We start from the raw sequence: 10,065 nt of genomic DNA, 5'->3' as shown, positions 1-10,065 counted from the left end.
ACACATTTTTCTTCTCTAGTTCTGTGCAAATGGCTGAATAAATACGTAAAAATAATAACAATTGCATCAAGAACAATCTGTCAGGAAAGCAAAATCACCTTTTGTGAAACCAAATGAAATCAGCTTAATGTTCATTGCCATGGATGGCCTCGTGGCCTCTGACTTTCTCGTCCTAGATGCCATTTGTCCCTTATGATTGGGAATGGAGAGCAGGGTGGAAAATTCAGGCCGGTGAGACCAGCAGCCAGACCCCCCTGATCCCCGTTTAAACTACCCTCTAAGTGTTGCAGCCACACATGGCGATGACCTGTTGACTGTGAAATCCTTCTAGCAAATGAGGACTATGTCCAGCTCTCACCAGAAGGAGCAAACAGCACAATGCAGCCCTGTCTGAAACCTGAACGAAATTTCCGAAGGACGGGATGTGGAATGGCTAGCCTGAGTCAGCCCAGCATCGAGAAAAACCGAAAGAAAACACTTGTGAATGAAACTTAGCAAGCTCTCAAAGGGGCCGGAGCGGCAGGTGCTGTTTAAATCACCAAAATAAGGTTGCAAGCAACAGATCCGACGTTTGCTGGGTCCTTCCCTATGCAGCGTGACATTAGAAAGGAGTATGTAAAAAATACAAGCCCGCATCTGCAGGCAGAGCTGGGTTGATGGCAAGGGGATGGAGAATATGCAAAGATTTGCTCTTTAAATCCTCCAGAACAGAAAGTGGAAAATGTGTGTCTGAGTTGTAGCGAGGAAGGACAGATGAAACATTGCATGTTAATGTGCCTCATGATCAACCTAGAGTATCTTATTTACATCTTAAGCTATTTGTTGCTGATTCTCTCAGCAACTGTTTTGTGCTGGAATTCTCAAAGCTGAACCTGAAGCATTTAAATGACCCTGTGTGTTTGTTGTGCGTTTTCTGGAAAGCGTGGGCACGCACACACACACACACACACACACACACACCCCACACACAGAGCCAGTCCCATGTCTATGCACATAGGCAGAGAGTATGCCCGCCCTTTATCTGTACAAATCTCTGCCATCTCTATATTCCTAAACACAGGAGAATTTATGTATTTATTTCTCTCTTGAACTCGACTATGAAACACAAGTCAACATTCTTAAATGTCATCTTTTAATACCTCATATAAAAGGCAAACTTTTCCTAACATGCCTCCCTCCCATCCTACCTCCCCCGAATGCTGCTTGTACCCAGTTTCATCTGTAGCGCTCAGGCGTAATATAAAAAAGATTTTTTTTTTTTTTTGGTATTAAAAAATGAAAGGAAAAAAAGCAGGGGAAATATTTTGAAAGTCAATTAAAATTTTGTGTACGTTTTCATTTTTTAATGATAAATTAAGTTACTAATTTTGTCCGTGCTCTTTGTAGACACTGCAGGTTTAATTGCTAATTGTTAACTGCGAATGAATACATTTGCATATTAATTAGCTCCCAATTTACATTTTTAATTTGCTTCCTTCAAAAGGTGCAAGATAAAAGGTCGTGTTATTTTAAATAATTTATGCTTTATTGCATGAAATACGCTAATATGAAATGTGCCTACTAATTTTAACCCCTTTTCTAAGAAAGAGGATGAATACCATTAAAGGAAGGGAGGCAGAGCTGGTGGTGTTTTGCAAAACAACATTACGCCATGTCCCTCAGCCCCAGAACCTGCTTTTTCCTGCAGCCTCGTCGGGCTGGAAAATGAATATATTCTTTCCCGTACTATCGGTTTAAAAAGTGATAATACGTTTGAGGAACAGTGGAGGAGACTGAAGGGTCCTTTATCCACGAGAGGACTCCTAAAATGGGTCTTGTTTTCCAGAGAGCATTGCCGGCGAGTGGAAGGAAGCCCCGTACCGTGGCGAGGAAGCCAGCAGGAGCCACTTGTCCCCACTCCCAGACAGTCTTGCCACCCGTGGCCATGTCCGCCAAGTTGCTCCCGCTGGCTCCTTGAAAAACCTTGAGCTGGTTTTAACGGGACAGAGTTCTTTCCCAAGAGCTGGCCGAGGAGGATCTCGAACAGCAATTACCACTCCACACCTCTTGTCAGTCAGCTGCACTGTAAGAAAATAAAACCCACTGTTAAAGGCGGTGATTTTAACACATCATGGCTTAGACCAGGAAAATAACACGCCGTTTGGAAAGGGGTGGACGGATTGGTATACTTTGGCCATGATTGATAGAAATATCTCCTTTTACTCTATTCCTCTTCTCTTTTGTTGTTTCGAGCCGTACCCAGTAAACCGGTGCTCATGTCTCACAGAGCTTTTGTAGTGATCTTTCTGAATAAGCGTTCATTAGCAAATTTTTAAACAGAATTTGGCAGCTAGAAAATAGGATGATAGAAAAATATAGTAATAATTTGAAGGAAGTCGAAGCCTGTCACTTTACCCTCCGGGTGACTGTCTCTGAGTCTCAGCCCTTGTTGTTAGGTTTTGTTTTCGCAGATGGAACCCGAGGGCCATCTAAGATTGCACCCGCCAGGGGTGACCCGTGTGGCCCTAGCTCAGCAGGACGGGTGGAGAAAGGAGGAGGAGAGTGTGTACGCAGAGGGCCCCGCAGCGCGGGATTCTGGGGCACCCAGGAGGTGAAGCGTGGGGCGACCTGCGTAGCTCCAGACCTCAGCTCAGACCCAAACAGTCCTCGTCCCGACATCCGAACACACCCTGCCGGACCTTGTGGGACCCGCCCAGGCTGGAAATTCCCTAGTCTCTACCTGGCTCGGTGGGAGTGCTAAGCGATGGCGTGGACTTGCGTGTTCCCCAGAGGCTCGGCCTCTCCGGGCACTTAAAAGGCAGTGACAGGGACACCTGCAGATTCGCTCTGGAAGACGTGCCGGCAGTTCGGGAGAGCCGGGCGCCTAGAATTTTTTAGGCAAAAAGACTTCCGTTGGGTCCCATCAATATCAGCAGAATGAAATGACGAGATGCAGTCTTGACCGTTTGTCCATCCGAGGGCGACTGAGTCACAGGAAGGGGGACGCACTTTCACTGTGCGTTATCCCCACCTCACCCCGACACCAAAGAGGTGTGAAAAGTGCCCGAAGCAACACCAAACAGTCGGCGGAGGCCATCTCTGCCGCCGGTGGAGGGGCGGATGCAGGAGCGAGCAGGGCAGCATGGTTTGTGCGACAAGGGTTGGCAGACCGGGGGAAACTACACCCCAACACGCGCAGGTTTCCCCCACAGCTCACATCTCGGCTTCTGCTCCAGCCGTGCACTGACGCCGTGGCGCCCACGCACGGACACGGCGACTGGAGACGGGCTCCCGCATCATCCTGCTCACCGGCCTCGCTGCGTTTCTGTCTCCGTCGCACGGGTTCCCCATACTTCATAAGCTCCAGCCCTCCCGTAGATCAGGGGTTAATTGCGATTCTTTCAAACGGATGGAACCAGGAAGCTGGGACTCGTGAAGAATCACTTCAAGGGGAGGAGAGCTCAGAGGGAGGGGCGACCTTTATGAAATCCAAGTTCACGGCTTTTCCTGAGCCATTTGTTGTATATGTGCGTGTGTGTGTGTTTAAAAAATACACTCGGTACAAATGCTGGCAAGTCCCAGCATACTTTAATTAATAGAGCCACTCCGGAGGGCGTGGATCCTGCGCAGGGGTGAGCATGGCCCGTTGTCTGTCTGTCTGACATCCAGCCCGGTGTGTTTAGCGTAACAGTCAAAACATTTTTTCTTCTCCCGGGTCATGTTGATCTGTAGTACGATTTGAATTCTCAAGCTGGTATCCATACATCGTTCCCAACGGCATCCAAACGAAAGGAAACAATTTCATATTCTATAATTAAGCAATACTGAGCACACGACAGGCAGGAGGCAAGTGGGGGCGGGTGGAGGGCAGAGGCCTGAGTCCCAAGCCCGCCTGGCAGGCCAAGCAGGCAGCTCAGCGGCCTCACCCAGAAGGCTCCCTTCGCATAAGGAGCCTCCATATTCGAGCACAGAGCCTCCGCTCCCACTGCGTTCCCTCCTTAAACAAAATCTTTCTTTCGGGAAAATTCCAGCACGTTTGACAGATTTATCCCGATGGGGACCTTCCACTTCCCGTTTAAAAGAACCCACTTCTGGGGTGCACAGAACAGCCCCACGTACTTCGCGCTGGGAAGGATGAGCTGCTTCCTTCCTTTCTGTCCCCACCCCCGCCCCCAACGGGAGAGGGTTTGAAGAATTGCTTCCACGGTGGATCCCAGGAAGGGGAATTTTAAGTAGGCAGAATGTAATCACCCAAATTGGAATTCAGCCAGGACACTGCCAAGGCAATTACTTCTCCTCTCGTGCTAAATTCCAGGGGAGCATAAATGACCCAAGTCGTGCAGACCCGCGGGCCTGAACCCCCATTCGGGGTTCACCTGGATGGAGAGGCAGCCCCTCTCTCAGAAACGAATTTTTAAAATAAGAGCTACAAGAAGAGTCACCCCTCTCTCAGGCCCCGTTCCACTGAGAGGTGACATTAGTTTATTGTCCTGGCTCTGGGGAGACTGCTTCCCTTATCTCCACTTCCTTAGCCCAAGAGTGGGCACCAAAGAGGTTGAGACCTGCTCAAGGTCACGCGATGGGCTCCAGTGTCATCCGACCCCAGACCCCACCTCTGTCTGCGATGCAGACACGTGAACCAGACTCGGACACGGCCCGGCTCTGCTGCGGCGTCCTCACCGAGCAGATTGCTCTTTGAAGAACGGGGTTTATTTTTTAGGTTTTTTTTTTTTTGTAAGTAGAACTGTGGCGAACATCCTCGGTAGAAACGTCTGACCATCCTCAGAGAATCTCTTTGGGAATTTAAACAACTTCCTTGCCGTGGAATCGTCGTTTCAGACAGAAGCCCGTGTTTGCAAACGACGGGAGGATCCGCTCGCCCTCTGGAGGGACTCGGGCGGTCCCGGGCGGTCCCGACCGCACGCGGTGTGAACTCTGTTGTCCGCGCTCTCGGGGTCCACGTGGATCAAGACGGCACGGGCCACTCGTCCTCCGTGCCGCCTGCCCCGGGCCCCCGGCCCTGCCAACGCTCCCGGTGACCGGGACCCTCGCGTGGCCGCCGACTTCACGATCGATCGTGTATCATTCGTGATTTCACACGGATCCCTGTTTCCGCCGAGGTCAGGAACCGGGTTAGGTCCGTCTCCGCATCCCCAGCCCGGAGCTCCGTATGTAGACGTGGCCGCGTGGTGAGCGTGCCAGGCCCGCGGTTGCTCGAACGGAGAACACGCTCGTGCCGAGTCGAAGACGAGGTGGAGGGTGGCGATGTGCACGGCGATTCGCCGGCCACTCGCCGGCCACCGCCTCCGTCCGGCTCACACGCGAGACCGCGCCGGCCGCGCCAGCCTCGCAGAGGTGCCGTCGGCTTTCGGGGTCCACGGCCCGACGCTGTGACTTTTAGTCTTCCGGGGCCCTATCCGTGGCAGTCCAGTGGCTCTCAGTTTCTTAAACAAAATTTCACAAAGCAAGAGAGAAAAATAAGGCCAATATGGCAAGTTTTCCTTAGAGTAAAATCCATTTGGTTGGAAGGACTGTCCCTTCTTGGGACATGATATCACTTTTACTGCTTTGCTGCTAAATCCTTTTGTTTATAAGATGAGGCCGACTGTCCACGAGATGGGGTCTCATTCCTTCCACAGGTCTGCCCTGACAAAATTCAAGAGGCGGCCACTCCAAGTCCCCCTGGCCCAACCTCGTTTCGTATTTTTCTGGCTCATAAAGATAGTGGGCCTTAGAACAATTGGTGAGGCTGGAGCTTCAGTCAGATCTCTGATCAAATACCCCAAAGACCCCAACTCTACACCTGTACTGAAGGTAAGAGAGAAAAGTGAGAGGCAGGAACGCAAACGCCCCCCAGCAAACTGTTCGCCCTCATCTCGGGGTACCAGAAAGAAGAAAACGCATCTCTTTCTTTTTGTAGAACAAAAATGTGAAAATTTTTGAGTCTGCCTCTTGGCCCCCGTGAAGTGGTGACTTGTAGGGGCTCCCCCACCCCTCAGAGGCCACACTCAGAATCGCCCTCCTAGCTTTGACATCCCTCAGCCTTCCTTACTACAAATGGTTTCTCCAGCTTTTCGTCATCCATCTCATGAGCCGTTCTGGTCCCCCGTAGTTCCTGACTGTTTCTAAAAAAAAAATCAAAGAATTTTACCCATAAAGAAGGAAGATTCAAACAAGGAACCAGAGGTTCTGACGTGCCGACCGAGCTGCCTGCCTTTCGCTACCTCACGGGCCTATGCTTTTAAATGCCCGGCCTCGGTGTCTTGGTCAGCGCCTTTCCTGCTTGTCCTAGGGACGCCAGGCCCGGCCCCACGTGGCCTCACACCTTGGCCATGATGCCTGCGGTGAAGGCTGGATGAAGAAGCAAATGCAGAAACAGCCCTCAAAGGAGGCAAACTATTAAGACCTGCTCGGAGAAGCCTGTGGGCAATCGCGCAGCCCCCAATAGGGCCTCATTCTGTGACCAGACCGTGAGGAGCAGCCCCGAGGCTGGTGGCTTCAAAGCTTTCAGGACCAGAGGCCCCAGAGCACTCTGGCTGTGAGAAGGTGTTTTATCTGCTCCAAGGACATGGCGTAGGTGGGGTAAAGATGAAGGGGGTACCAGTGCGGAAGGCGGTCACATTATGAGGGTCTCGTAATGCACTGAACAGTGGCTCCCAACCAGCTAGGTTCACATTCTAACCCCAGTACCTGTGAATACGCCTTATTTGGAAAAAGGGTCTTTGCAGATGTAACGAAGTGACATCCTGGATTATCCAAAGGGGCCCTAAACCAAACGACAGGTCCTCGTAAGAGGCACACAGAGGAGAGACATACAGACACAGAGAAGCAGGCCATGTGAAGATGGAGGTAGAGATTGGGGTGATGCTGCCACAAGCCACAGAACCCCAAGGAACACCTGGAGCCACCAGAAACTGAAGAGACGTGGAAGGGCCTCCCGTAGAGTTTTCAGGGGGAGCGTGGCCCTGTTGATGCCTTGATGCCGATTTTCTGCCTCAGAGCCGTGAGAGAATGTACTTCTGTTGACCAAGTTATGGCAGCCTCAGGAATCTAGCACGAGCTTCTCTGGGCAGAAGGGGACTTTGTCATTTCAAGGGAGTGGGAGGGAGGGTTAGAGATGGAAGAGAGTGAGGTGGTGACTAGCAGCACCCCACACCGGGGGGATGCCACCAGCAAGCCCCTGAATCCGAGTAGCAGCCGCATGTTTCAGGGAGCTCGGAGCTCGGAGCTCGGGCTGTAGGGGAAGCGTAGAGCAGAACGAGAGAGAGACGAAATGAATGGGAGAGACCGAGCGCGTCCCGCGGACACGCGCGCATTGCTTACGTGGCGCAACACCGGACACGCGCTAGATGCCCAACAATCGGGGACTGGAGAAATGCCGCGCAGCCATCGAAATGGTTACGCAGATTCGCGGTCGTTGCTGTGGACGCTACAATATAGATAGTTAAATGGAAACAGCCAGTCACAAACCAAATACAGGGTGCGATCGCAGGCCTGTGTTACGTAAGTAAATGTTTTATTTAGAAAAAGTCTACGAGGAAAGCTAAGAGCGACTGTCAGTGGATGGGGAATTGAAGCGATTTTTGCATTCGTTTCTTTTTTTCGCTTTTTCTACTTTTTTTCCTACCATGGAATGTAGGACTGCACGATATTCTTTAAGAAGGCTTTGTTTTTATAAGAGCCTTCGGTGGAGTTGAAATATAATCTTTGAAAGTGAAATCCTTGATACGAACTTGTCAGCAAAACTATCTGCCTGCCCAGAAAAACCTCCATTACCCCTGGCGGGAACACGAATCAGTTTGGCCCTTTTAGAGAATGATCAGGCAGTGTCTATTGAAATTTAAACTGCCCACATCTCTGATCCAGTAATTTTACTCCCAGTCACCTTAGAGGTGCCCATCATGCACACGTGTGGCTTGTAGAAGGTATTCATTGCGACATTGCTTGTGAAAAAGTGGAGGTGAGTGAAATGCTCAGAAGAAGGGTGAAATAAACGATATTTATTGCTAGTGTGGAAAGCTACGCAGCCGTGAAAAAGAATGAGGCAAATTTCTCTATGGCCACGCCACCCTGAACAAACCCAATCCCGTCTGATCTTGGAAGCTAAGCAGGGTGGGGCCTGGTTAGTACTTGGATGGGAGACCACCTAGGAAGACCAGGTGCTCCAGGCGTAAAAAAATAAAAAAATAAGGGATTGTAAGCTGACAAGGTCCTTGCAATCTGTGAGGTCAACGAAGGGTTGCCTCACCTAAAAAAATAAAAAATAAATAAAAAATAAAAAAATAAAGAGAACGAGGCAAATTCGCATGTACTGACATGGAAAGATTTATGAGATACAGTTAAGGGAGGAAAAAAGCAAGTTGCGGATCAATATGTACAGCATGATCTTGCTTGTGAAAAAAACACCAATCAACTTTTGTACGAGTACACATGTGTGTATACACGCCTAGCAAAAGGGGTGGGAGGGTGTGTCAGACCCCCCACTGCCTCCTTCTCTGAGGGTACTGGTGATTATATTTAGGGCCCACTGGGTCACCCAGGATGATGTCCCCATCATGAGGTCTTTAACGACATCTGCATCTTGCTTCAGATGCCACTCTGTGTGTAGCCAGGGACGAGAAGTAGCACTGGGAGGTGAGCGACAGTGTGAGGGACCCTTTGCCTTAGGCTCCCTCTAATTGTGTATTGTTCGAATAACTTATATTAAGAATAGAGTCATGTTTAGATGGTCAGAATGAGTAAACCGAATGAATAGAGAAGCTGGAAGGCTTCTCTGCGCTTAGGCTGAGCACAGGACCGTGGCAGGCGCCCCGCCCCTTCCGTCCTGTGAGATCCTGTGGGCACATGTCACCTCCTCTCTGCTCCTCATGCTCCTCGTCTGTCCCACCAGGGTGTCAGACACAGCAGCGTCTCTAGGCCCTTTCAGCTCATGGAGTCTCTGTTTGCAGGGACAAAGGGGGAGACGAATTTCCCTTCCATCAGGCAGAGCTCGAGGGCCACACGCTGGGACCCAACGAGTTGCTTTGTTTGCAAAGTGAGAAAATAAATAAATAAAACCCTCTTGTCTCATGACTCCCAGAGCCCACCCAATACCCCGAGCCCCCAAAGTGCCTCTTCTGCAGAAAGGACGCTGTGTACCCCCAATGGACATTAAAAATAGTCGATGGGCAAAAAAGATTCTCCGAGACTTTGAGAGAGCTTTTCGGCACCTTGCTCTGTGATAACCAGAAGGCGTTTAATAAGCATGATATGCAGCAGTCACTAAGAGAATCTGATCTGTGTACAAAGCAATGCTGGTTGACTGCATGCCAGGGCGGTCCCCTCCTCTTCGCGTGTGATTCCCGACACTCTGCGGGAAGTGATTGGACTGAACTTTACTTATAATCGGTTTACGGCATAGCTAGCTATATTGTAAGCGCTTCTCCAATTACATGGCAAATCTTGTTGTCTCCTTAGGCAAATAAGAGGCCGACATCATGGGTTTTAATTGTAATATGGGTCATTGTCAAGGGTAAAATATTTTCCAGACCCTTCTGATTAGTGACATCGTGTATGACAGAAGCCTGGGCTGGGGCCACATCCCCAGCACCTGAGGACAGCTCAGAAAGCATTCGATAAATAAGTTGACATTAGGGGAAATCTCATTACGGAAAGAAACTTAATTTTTCTCCATCTGTGTTGAAGAGTTCACCAAGAAGAGCGGACCGCTCGGTCTAGGGAGCTTCTCTCCAAAACGAATCCTGAGCAATTTCGGGAAAAGGCGAGGCAGGGGAGAGACGGTGTTTGGTTGGCCGAGATGGGGTTCGGGGTAGATAGGGAGACCCCTTGCCAGACACACGAATAGGGCGGACGCGGGACGAGACTTGGGGGCTTTCTCCCTTTGCCGAGGCTGCCAGTCAGCGGGAGGTCAAGCAATGATTGGACAGTAAGTCTAAACGCCCTCCTGTAAGGAGCCGACACTGAGGGTCCCAGAGTGGCCCACACTGCTCTGTGATGCTCTCACAACTCATGATTAGAACTAGGAGGGCTGGATCCAGGGGGCCTGCTCTTTGGTGCCCTTTGAAATCTGTGAGCTGCTTCCTCGTT

At 50.3% G+C, this 10,065-nt stretch overlaps 1 pseudogene; it reads left to right on the top strand.

Moving 5' to 3' along the window:
• Positions 1–8,031: 8,031 nt before the first annotated feature.
• On the top strand, positions 8,032–8,150 carry LOC120619822 (uncharacterized; annotated as a pseudogene).
• Positions 8,151–10,065: the final 1,915 nt, after the last annotated feature.

This window comes from Pteropus medius, unplaced genomic scaffold (assembly GCF_902729225.1).
Source record: "Pteropus medius unplaced genomic scaffold, Ma_sr-lr_union100, whole genome shotgun sequence".
NCBI classification, from domain to species: Eukaryota; Metazoa; Chordata; class Mammalia; order Chiroptera; family Pteropodidae; genus Pteropus; species Pteropus medius.
Note: the sequence above shows the minus strand (reverse complement) of the source record. Positions and strands in the feature narration are given on the sequence as shown.